Here is a 12,354-nt window from a genome sequence, read left to right on the forward strand (position 1 = left end):
CTTCCCCTCTCACTCACTCAGTCTCTTACTCACTCGCTCACTTGCTCGCCTTTGTTTTAACGGAAGCTGTTGCTGTTGTTTTTATGCTTTCTTAATTTCCTTAACAATTCTTCTTTGTGCTTTTTGTGCTGCTTCCACTTCTGTTCGCATAACTGCGACGAGTGCACTTCAAACGTCTTTGCTTCACTTACACCGCCCAAAAAGGGTAACGCGAGTGAGCGAGAGAAGCAGAGTCAAAGGCAAAGGCATAATATAAAAATCAAACGGCATATGAAAATAAGTATGTATGTATAGAAGCATCTCCCATGTGACACACACACACACAATGCCTATGTTGATGTTGACGTCGCGACGCTGGCGCTAGAAGATTGCCGCAATTTAACAGGAAAAGAAGAGGAGGCAGAAGCAGAATTGAGTGTGTTTAACATGCGTATACACTTGCTCGCAGAACTCTGCGTACACTTGCAAACAAACCCCTATTTCTATGTTTACATGAATATTGTATTTAATATAGAAGACTTAAGGCAATACTTCTTTTTGTATAACAATTTTCATTTATTTATTAACATAATTATGTTTTCATTTTATTATTAAAACTAAACCTAATATTGAAAAAAATTATAAACAAAACACATTACCAAAAAATGACACCTCAAAAGTCTGCGTACATTTTAAGTTTGCTGCGTACAGCGCTGGAATTCACGATCACCGTTAGTTTTTGCATGTTTCTTTAATTCCTCTTCGCTCATTTGCGTAATTTGCTATCACTTTGAAAAGAAATTTGGCACGCGTTTCATCATGGAGCAAAAAGGGAAAGAAATATCGGTAGAAGTTCGTAAGCTTATATTAAAATATAGGTTAGAAGGCAAATCCTACCGAGAAATTGGTCTATTGGTAGGCAGAACTCATTCTTCGTGCCAAAGAGTCTACGACAATTATGTCTCATCGGGCTCTATATTGTCAAAGCCTCGTTCAGGCCGCCTACCCTTGCTCACGGAACGAGAGAAAAAACGTATTGTTCAATTGGTACCTCAAAATCCAATGATATCTGCTCACCAAGGACGCCTGGAAGTTGCAGAACGTTTCTCCAAAACTGTTTCTGAGGAAACCGTTCGACGCACTTGGAAAAAAGCGGGCTATCATGGCCGCGTTGCACGTAGGAAGCCACATGTATCAGATGTGAACAGGAAAAAGCGTATGGACTTCGCCAATGAGCACATTTCCAAGCCTTCTAGCTTCTGGAAAAGGGTAATTTTCTCAGATGAGAGCAAGTTTTGCCTATTTGGCATAAAAGGAATGAAAATAGTATGGAGAAAAAGCGGAACAGCCATGGATAAGGAAAATTTATTGCCTACAGTAAAGCATGGTGGAGGTGGTGTAATGGTGTGGGGATGTATGGCGGCTAGTGGCGTGGGAAATCTCTCTTTTATAGAATCAACAATGGACCATAAGGATTATATAAGAGTTCTTAGTGAGAATCTGCATCAGAGTGCCCAGAAATTGCACCTGGAGGACGAATTTTGCTTCCAACAGGACAATGATCCGAAGCATACAGCCCACAATGTAAAGCTCTGGCTACTTTACAATGTAAAAAGCCAACTCCGAACGCCTCCCCAGTCCCCAGACCTCAATCCTATTGAGCATCTATGGGACTTACTCGAGCGTAGGATTCGGCAGCACACCATAAGGTCTAAGAACATGCTGAAGGAGGTCATGATGGAAGAATGGGGCAAAATAACTGCAGAGGACACTAAAAAGCTGGTTGAGTCAATGCCTCGCCGTCTGGCTGAGGTGTTAAAACGAAAAGGGTATCCTACAAGATACTAACAACTAACAAATTCCAGCGCTGTACGCAGCAAACTTAAAATGTACGCAGACTTTTGAGGTGTCATTTTTTGGTAATGTGTTTTGTTTATAATTTTTTTCAATATTAGGTTTAGTTTTAATAATAAAATGAAAACATAATTATGTTAATAAATAAATGAAAATTGTTATACAAAAAGAAGTATTGCCTTAAGTCTTCTATATTAAATACAATATACATGTAAACATAGAAATAGGGGTTTGTTTGCAAGTGTACGCAGAGTTCTGCGAGCAAGTGTATGTATGGAATTATACTTGACTTAATTAGCTGTTATTAAAAACAAATTGAGAGGAACAACAAAACAAAGCAAAGGGTTCCACCAAACAATTAAATAAACCTTTCTCTCCACTTCGAACAGATTTTCATTGACAAGAAGTTGCAGCGAGTAAAATGTGAGATAATATAATGAGATAGGTATAAATAGCTGCATGCATATACATACATATATACATACATGCATGTTTGTATATTTACATTTTAAGTTGCGCTGCACAAAGTCAGGAAGTTGGCTCAAGCTATAAATGAAATATAATGAGCATTCGGCTACTACACTTGATTGGCTGCGGCGATCCGCATGGTGATCTCCACACAGACTGCAAAAGCTTTCGCATAGTGTGTGCGTGCTCAAAAGCTCCATCAAATAGTGCGTGTGCGCGAGCGTAAGCACTGAAGCTTTTGCATTTGACGAGGCAATAACGGCGGAGAGATAGAGTGAGAGCGAAATATGTAGGCCTATGCTTAGTGAATTTCGTTTCTTTTTCGCTCTCTTTGTATTTGGCACTAGCTGGCGACGTAGCCATTTTTAGATTTCCTTAGTGCTAGTTGCGTCTGTGTTGTTGCTGTTGCTGTTGCTGTAGGGCACAGCTAGTTGTTGTTGCTGTTGTGTTTGCAGTTCGAGCTTTTTTTAGTGCTGTTGCTGCTGCTGCTGTTGTTGTTATTGTTATTTTCGTTGACGTGTATATGTATTTAGTGCGCGTGAATGTCATTTATACAGCAACAAAAGCTTTTCGGCTGCAAAATGTTGCGCGTGTATGCGCTGTGTGTATTTCTGTGTGCTTAAGCGTCTGAGTGTGTTTGTGTGCGTCTACGCACATTTTTAATTATGTTGTGCGAGCTCAAGGTTTTTTTTTTTTGAAATTTTTTTGTTGCTGTGCAGGCGTTGGCGATAGAGCGTAGCGGTCGCCGCTTGCCCCCGACCCTACAGTTCCCTCTCCCTTCCTCTCTCTCACTTGAGCGCTCTATATTCACTTGCGGCCAATTTTAATTGTAGGCCGCAATAATTTAGATGCGACTCCGACACAATCTACAAATAACTCAATAGCAAAAACAGGAAAAATGCGTAACACATAAAAATTTTTTTTTTTTTGCGCTGCGTTTGCACATATACACACACATGCATATGTACATATATTTAAATGTATATGTACAATATTTATTGTATTTATATAGTTTATTTTGCTATATAATAGCATAACATACAAGCTTCGCCCTCCATATTCATGCGTATGTGGGAGAAAGAGAGATATAGAGTTCTAGTTATGCTATATAGCATATGTATGCACACACACGCATATACATGTATGTTTGTGTATTATCTGCGCTTTTTGGTGTTGTAATTGACATGAAATTGACAAATTGTTGTTGCTTGTTGCTTCTACGAATTTATTGAACAATAACAAAAAGCACCCATTGAAGGTTATTTTCTGATTTTACAGAATATATTTTTGGTTACATGTTATGAGATTACTTTTTGGATTAGCATAAATTAGCATATTTTAATGCTAAAGTCATTCTTCTGAAAACTAAAGTTGTGTTTTTACTATGTACATATGTATGTATGTATGTATGTATCTCTCTCATAGACATTAAATTTACAGCATTGGAGGTTAATTTTTTATTCAAAGCATTTTTAACAACAATGCATTTTAAAATTAATCCACTTATTATTTTAGAGCAAATTGTATAAACATAAATACATATTTTTAATGCCATATTTTTCGATATTTCTTTTTTATTAAGTTTTTGAAGTTAGTTTTGAAGAAATATGCATATAACTTTCAAACAAAAGTAGGTTTACTTTTATTACTCTCACTCCCCCCCCCCCCCCCCCCCTCCCTTCTCTATGCTGCCCTTTTCTCTGACTCACTGCATGTTTGCATGTTTTGAAGGTTTTCTCAAACTAACACCCTGTAAAAATAATTTCATCTACTAATTTATGCGCAATTTTACGGCCATGTTTTATGGCCTATAAAAACAAAAAAAACGAAAAGAATGTGCGACACGCATCAAGTCGGGATTTGCACTGCAAAACTATATGGATATAGATACATACACAGACACACATTCATATACATTTATAAAATGTAACTTGTCATAAAAAAATGCGAAATCAACGAGTTTTTTATGTGCTGCTAATTAAGCTTATCAAAAACGCAAGACAAATTCATTATGAAAGCAAAAAGGGAAGAAAAAAAGCAAACAAGAAACAGAAAACAAATATTTTTAGTTCATATTATTTAAGTACAGTGAAAACCTGTCAGTGTCGTTCGTTTCGAATTTGTTTTTCTCCATTGTTTGGTCTATAGGCCTAAAGCACATATGCATGTATACAAGCAAATGCTATCTGTATACTGTGTGTAGGTGTGAATGTAGAGTTGTCTATGTGTGTCTGTGCATGTGATATGTACACACTGTCAGATATGGCGGAGCCTATGTGCAATGCTTTGGCAAAACTATTCGTTCGCAGTTATTCCCCAGCTGCTGCTAATTGCCATTTGCCTTTTGCTCCACTTCGCAATAGCGCACACACTCGCACTCGCACTCGCACTCACACTCGCCGTCAGTCAGTCGCTCTCACTCGCTCGCATATATTGGCAAATGTGCGCTGGCAAAAAGTTTTGCATGCATTCAATACATAGCGTAGAGTTGCGTTGTGTAGAGTAAGCAAAGCGCCCTCTCCAAGTGGGCGTGTGTGTGTTGGTGCCTGTGCGCTGTCCACGTATGGGTGTGTGTATGAGCAAAATAGAAAACGCATTTCATGGGCGTTGTTAGTTAGTTGCGTTGCTGGGCTCGCACGGATGAGGCCCAAGCATGGCACGCCACTGTGCTGTCTGTCATTTCGCAAGAGCGGAGAGCGGCAAAAATCTACAAATGTGCAGTTACGCATACACGTACATATGTGTATGTGTGCTCTCTCGCATGCTGGGCTTATGTAGAGCGTCGATTATTAATTATTCAGCATTTGTTTACAGTGCTAAGCAAATTTATGAGCCACTTGAAGGAATTGCGGCGTAAAGAAAAAACTTCAACTCTAAACAACAACCAGCTCTCATTACAATGGCTTTGCGTATTTTTGGAAAGTGCATACGCAGCGGCCAATTGCAGTGCGAGCAGCTAGAGCGTGAGCGAGACAGAGACAGATTGATTGCCTGTCACTCTAGTGCTATGTCAACAGTTGAAACAACTGTAATAACAACTGCGTTTCGGTTAAAGCTATTGACGGGTTTTGTTGTTATTGTTGTTATGTTGAATCGCTTTTCTTGGTAGGCGACACATTAAAATTCAAGCAACTGCAGTGGCAGGTCATAAAATGCCACAATTATTAAAGCAGCCGCTGCAGACGCAACTCGAGACGCAGAACAAGAAGAAGAAGACGAAGCACACGAAACAGCTCTAATGAGTGCACGCAGCATAATGGAAGGGGGAGAAATAGAACAATACGCACACAACTGCATACGCGCAGCAACTGCGACGCACTTTGCGTAACTGCGAACGACGACAACAACAACAACAACAGCAGCAGCAGCAGCAGCAGCATTGCATTGCGTTAGCTCAGAAAGCCGCGCAGTCTGCGACGCACATTGCGTGAGCGTGCGACAGAGCGAGATAGACAGCAGACAGACAGGGTGGTTGGGGTAGGGAGCTTTGTGTATTCTAGGAAGCCGAACGATTGCGCAATGCGTGTGAGCGAGTCAGCAACACTGAAAGGTTGAGAGGCCAGACTAAACTAAAACGCACTTCCGACAAGTGAAAATGCAACAAGAAAAAAAAAAACACAATAGCAAATGGTAGAGTAAAGAAAGAAAACAGTAAAAACGAAGCACACGTAAAACAAAGGTTGAAAATAACCAAATTGTTGTTGCATTTAATTAAATGCGGAAGGCCCACTACAGCAACAACAACGGCAACGGCAACTACATTTAAGCGCACGCAGCAACCAACAATAGAGTGAGAGCGAGAGCGAGAGAGAGAGAGGGGAAGGAGAACAGCAGCAGTACGTACAACGCACAAAAATTTGGAACGCGCTGCGCTTAAAGTAGGTCAAAGCGGCAGCGACGCTGGCGTCAATGCCGCGAGGGGGTTGCGTGTTAGCAGCGACGACAACGTCAGCGGCGACTGCGACGCAGCAGCAGCAGCAGCAATATAAGAAAAGTTTAATTTATGCAAAGAAGAAGAAAAAAATTGAGTGCGTTGCGTATGTTTGCACGTGTGTGTGTGTGCTTGTATTGATATGTATGTACGTGTATGTGTGTGTGTGTGTGTGACTTTTGCTTTTCTTCAGTTGTCGTCTAATTGTTATTGATATGCAACGCTGACGCTCATAAATCATATACAAAGCAAAAAGTGCGTAGAAAATAAAAAGCAAACACAATGTTTAGGCCTTTTCCCTCTCATACATTTCCTTGCATAAATTATAATTGTGCGTAATTATTATAATAATTACATGCGTTGTGCGTCTGCAAAATGTTTGCAAATGTTTGTAGCATAAAAAGATACAAATAAGAAGAGGAAAAAAAAAAACTTTCGAAAAAATGTTTACTTGGTTTTAACTAAGTGTGACAATATTTTGTTGTACTAATGGTGAGGGAGGGGCGGTGGGTCGTTGTCAAGGGGAGTGCCCAGTGTTGGTTTAGTGTTGTGTAAGTGAAAATGCGCTGCGCAATTAACATAAATATTGAATGACATTGCTTGGAGGTTAGGCCCAAGACAGAAAGTGCTTCCAGCGCCATGTGGAGAGTTAAAAAGTGGAGAGTAGTGCGAACCGCCTAATGGGAAGTGTATTCTTATAGCCAACTGAAGTTTTGAGTTTAGCTAAAATGCAGCAGAGGAGAGTAAAGTGGAGAGTTAGGCTGGAGAGTAGCTGAAAGCAACAAGTTGCAGAGCGTTTGTAGAGTGAAGTAGAGAAGAGTGTAGAGTAGATGAGTCGAATTCGGAATAAGTGAAGAGTGGAGATATATGTAGCTAGTTGGAGAGTCAATTCTTTACAAGATTTGTTGTGTAGAGTTGCAGTGTAGAGTAAATATAATGTAGATATTTAATGAAGATCAAAGAGAACAGTTATAATTCAGACCATTGGCGAATTCGATTTCAAATTAAATTTTTATTCTCCTGGATTACATTTCATAGAGAAGTAAGTGTTGGATAGCTGGCTAGTATTTTAGTGTTGCATAGTATTAGAGTTGGTATTAGCCAACATTATATCAGGATTAGCTTGGCTATGACTTATAAAAGAAAGCAAATCATTGCTTTAAATATTTAAATAAAATTAAAGCTCACCTTATAATCCAATTGCAAATGTTGCGAGTTAATCCAAAATTAATGTTGCCTTAGTTTTCGATCGTAAAAAATGTTTACAAATTTTGTCTGAATTTTCATTCAATTACAATTTGTAATTAATTTTGTTTGCTTGCACTTCACTGCACTTAGCTTAAATGTTATTTAAATTTGTTTTTTTTTTTTTTTTCAGTTATTATCAAAAATGTTTACCAAATATTTATATTTTTTCAATATATATATACATATATATTTATACATAAATATGTTTTAAGCATAGATTTTTATTTTTTTCTTCTGTTTTTTTTGTTCTCTAAATTTTTTTTTGTTTTTATCGAAACGAAATTTTTATGCAAACTAACACACGCGTTTTTTTTTATTTTTATTATTTTATTAATTTTTTATTTACGGCTGCTTGTTGTTGTTGTTGTAGTTGTTGCTGTTGCTGTTGTTGTTGCTGTGTTTAGTATTGCGTTTTGTCCGAACCAATAATTTTGAAGAGGTTTTCCAATTTAGTTGTTGGCTTTAAATTTGTTAGCGGTTTTTGCTTGATTTCGAAATTTAGCTGATTTTTGCTTTTGTTGTTGTTTCTTGGTTTAGTTTAAAGTTACATTTAATTGATTTTGTTGTTGTTGTTGTGTTTCCTTTTGCTTGCTTTTTATTTAATTTTTAGCCAAATATATTTAGATTTTGTTTTCAAAAAAGTTTTTTTTTGTTTTTAATTTTTTTCTTCTTTTTAGCCCAAATTTATAATTTGCCAATTTTGCATTTGCTTAAAGTTTGTTTAGGTTTTAAATTTTCCTTTTCAGTTCATTTTTGAAATATTTTGTTGTTGTTTATTTTTGAGTTTGATTTTCGCAACTTTGTTTTAGTTAGTTAAATGTTCAAAAATCGCATTTTGTTGCATGTGGCAATGTTGCATTCGCCTTTTTTCGATTTTGTGAACGTGTTTGCTGTGTGGAGACATTTTCACAGTGACATTGGAGACCTGCAACAAAAGTGGAGAGTTGGATAAATATATGTTAAAGAGTGTAGGTAGATCGATAGATAAAGAGTGTTGGATATAGAATCGTATTTTTTTTTTTTTAATTATTTATTTATTTTTATTTTATATATTTTTATAGACATTTAAAAAAAATATTTTTTTTAAGTCTACAAAGAATATTTCATTCTAATTCTTTTCCAAAGAGTTTGATTCCTGAAATCTCAAGATCTTTTATTGCTATTGCAATAAAATTTAAACTTTAAATATAGATTGATAGTAACATAGCGAACTGAACTTAACTAGATATCAAACTATTCTATGCTCATATTTCTATATTTTCATTATAATCTTATATGAAATTCAACATATTTCTACACCTTCATAATTCACAGCTCTTTCTAACGACAGGAACATATATTATATATTTCACATTGCCCTTTTTCTCAAAATTCTGATTAGCTTTACTTTAGATTTTTGAAAAATGTCAAATAAATATAATTCTTATCTGTACCCGAATGCTGTTTCCATTAATTCCTTAATCTGAAACCCGCAGATTGCAACGCATTTCGTGGCTCTGGGTTTCGTCTTTAATGTAGCTTTTAATTGAGATTGTTTTTTTTTTTTGTTTAGTTGTGAAATATTTCATCGACTTCCATCAGGAAATTGTCAACGCTTATCGCTCTAAGTGCCAAATCTGTTAAGAATGGGAATACTAAACAGATGCAATAGTTCAATCGGCTCGAATACCAGTTCACTGGTTCATAGTCTGTGAGCTTTGATTACTACATTTAAAGAATAATAATATACTAGAATAACTCTCTATTTCTATGGTTCATGTTACACTTTTACTATATTATGATATCCAATATAATATTAATAGTTCTCCCAAATTTCTTGGTTTTGACATTGAACTAACTCTGAGCTGATTCAGTTATATGCTATATTAACCAAACTATCCTCAATTCTACATTTTTTGTTTAATTTGAGCCATTTAAAGACGTGATGTATAGTATAATTATAGTAATACATATAATAATAATTTCTGTAAAATATATATCAGTTTGATAACTTAAACAGATTGCTTAATGAAAATTAGTTTAAAAATAGAACACAATATTCTAAAGAATTTTTAGTATATTTTTTATGTTGAAATTTTGTCAAATTTCTTTAAATATAATTATTTTTATTTTTTTTTTTTTTGTTATTTTTTATTTTTTTTTTTCTAGTTTTTAATATCAGCTTAAATGCATTTAAATTTAAATTTTGTGTTTTCAGTCATGTATATTTTAAATATTTGAAATATTTGTTTATTATTTTTGTTTGTTGCTTCTCTTTTTGTAAAGTTCTTGCAAATCTGCTTCGATCTGTCTCTTTCTCTCTCTCTCTCTCTCTCTCTCTCTCTCTTTCCCGCTTATATCAAACAAGTGTCTTAGCAAAGTTTTCATATAATTTATGTCTGTATGTATCTTTTATGTACAACTGTTATAATCTCTGCATATTGCCTTATGCACTTTAACACACACGCACACACACATACATACACGCACACACGTGCCTCTTGGAAGGGTTTGAAATTCAGTTCACTTTTTGGCTGTTTTGCTTTGCATGCTTCGCATCCTTTGCATAGGCATTGCCTGAGGGGCGGGTAGGGTGGTTTATTGTTTGTTATTGTTGTTGTAGTAATTATTATTGCTGTAGTTGCTGCTGCCGTTGTTGTTGTTGTTGCTTGATTAAAAATGCACAAGTTTCTTTTTGCTTTCCGCTTTTCCCATTTCCAGTTTCCAGTTGCAGTTGTTGCCAAGCAACCCCATTCGGTATGCTAAAGATCACAATATGCACACACACGCACACACTCATAGAGTTACGCACAATTGTAATTGGTATACGCATTTATTGCATTTATAGGGTTTTTCTCCCGGAACGAGTTAAGAAACTTGTAGAGCTGCTGTCCTTGCTTCATTATTTTTGGGAAAGTATCTTAAAGATACATACAGTGCACTTGGAGAAAACATGGGCATATATATAAAGATAATATATATATATATATATATATATATATATAGAAATAAAGAGAGAGAAGTTTAGATAACTGTATTCCTGCGGCGTTTTTGGCGCTCAAAAATTGCGAGTTTTTAAGAGTTATTTTTATATATATTATTAATTAATAAATCATTATTTTTCTATTTTTATTTTATTATTTAATATAACCGTGATATTTATTGATATATTTTGATTAATTTTATTATTTTATTTTTAAGTTTATGTTTTTATAGACTTTTAATTTATAATTTGTGACTTTAGATATACTTATTTTTTATTTTTGTAATTTTCACTGATTTTAATGCATTTAGAAAAATTGCAAAAATTGTTGCTTGTTTATTAAATTTATTTAAAATTTTATTGTTTTTCTTTTGTATATTTTTATTAATTTATTTGGACTTGTTTGGTTTAATAACAATAAACAATGAATTTACCTTCAATCACTTGTCAAATACACACACATATACGTTCGCACACACACACTCATGTAGGCACACACTTTGTGCATACACTGTAATAATTTTTGTTTTTATTTCGATTTTTTGTGTATTTTGTTTGCCGGCCTTGGGCGATATTTATTTTGTTTTTGTATTTTTGTTTTAATGTAAACTAAACTTAAATAATAAATTAAAAAACAGTTAAGTTGAGGAAACTTTTGTTGTTAGGCAGCAAATATTTGGTGCACAATTTTCAAAACAATTTTCATTTGTTTTTCTGCCGCATTTCCGTTCGTAATAAATAAATTAATATGAATATTAATTTTGTTGTTTTCTTAAATTTTGCTTTGTAATTTTGAAATGTAATTTAGTTTTGGTTTTTGTGTATTTATTATTCTTTGTTTTTTTGTTTTTGCAGTCAGCTTCTGTTTTGCTGTTGCCGTTAGACGAGACGAGAAATGCACACAACAAACGCTGCGACTGCGAGCTGCGCACCACCGAAACCTAGCGCCGAATAACGCGAGCGTAATTCCACTTTTGCGTTTATGGCCGGCCTATCGAGGCAGAGGCAGAGGCGACGCGACGACAACGGCGACTCACACAAGCATACAACAAACTGCACGCACACACAAGCAGTGGCAGAGCCACCACCAATAGCAGCAGTAGCAGCACCAGCAGCAGTAACAGCGCAGCAGCGCAGCAACGCAACAGCTCCAAGACCGTAAGAGTAAATGGCGAACGAACGCAGCAAACCGCAGCGACAAAAAAAAACACACACACACACATACACATACACGCGCAAGCACAGGCCCGGCGTCGCGAGAGTGCGCCTATTTTGCATTGAGTGCTTTTGCGTTATGTTGCAAATGCAGAATCTGCTCACTCGCTTATGCTCTCGCTCTCTCTCTCTCTCTCTCTCTCAGCGCTGAGCGCTGAGCGCTCTCGCAGCACAGCACGCGCTCACACACACAAGCAGAGGCACTTGCGCAGCGGCTGTGCAATGTTTTTGCACGTTTAATCCATTTTGAATGCACGACATGCAGTGTTCAAATTGGATTTTGTTTTTGCTGAATAACGGTAAAGAGTTTAATCATGGTTTAAAAATATTATAATTCAGTAAAAAGCTTTTTAACTGTAGTTGAGCTAGTATTAGAGCGTTCCATGCAAGGCGCTTTATGATGTCATTGCTGCAACTTTGTTTTTTTTCTTCCTCCTGCTTTTTCCTATTTTGTGTATGCAATGTCGCCCCTTCTCGCAGGACTTCTCTCTCAGCTAGAGTTTGGGGGTGAGTTTTACTACTCTCTCTCTCTCGACTCACACTCTCACTGCGTGCAGGCAAATTGCATAAGTCGCATGAGCTAATCGCGAGTCCTTTCGCAACTCCTTCGAGCGGAAAACACTACCAAAATTAGAAACTTGCTTTTTGTGGCACAGCAGGCGGGCAAAGGACGAAGGGGTTGAAGGGGGAGGTTAGC

The 12,354-nt window shown here is 36.3% G+C and overlaps 1 protein-coding gene across 1 annotated transcript in view; it reads right to left on the minus strand.

The window, feature by feature from the left end:
- LOC108611275 (Chronologically inappropriate morphogenesis) overlaps positions 1-11,598 on the minus strand; it is a 59,991-nt gene extending 48,393 nt beyond the window's left edge. The window contains exons 1-2 of the mRNA XM_018003802.2: positions 10,877-11,598; positions 7,421-8,405 (exon numbers count right to left, since the gene is read on the minus strand). The gene's annotated coding sequence lies outside the window, so the exon portion shown is untranslated. The remainder of the gene's footprint in view (positions 1-7,420; positions 8,406-10,876) is intronic.
- Positions 11,599-12,354: the final 756 nt, after the last annotated feature.

The sequence above is a fragment of the Drosophila arizonae genome, chromosome 3 (genome assembly GCF_054131065.1).
Source record: "Drosophila arizonae isolate 15081-1271.41 chromosome 3, UAZ_ARI_1.0, whole genome shotgun sequence".
Taxonomy (NCBI): domain Eukaryota; kingdom Metazoa; phylum Arthropoda; class Insecta; order Diptera; family Drosophilidae; genus Drosophila; species Drosophila arizonae.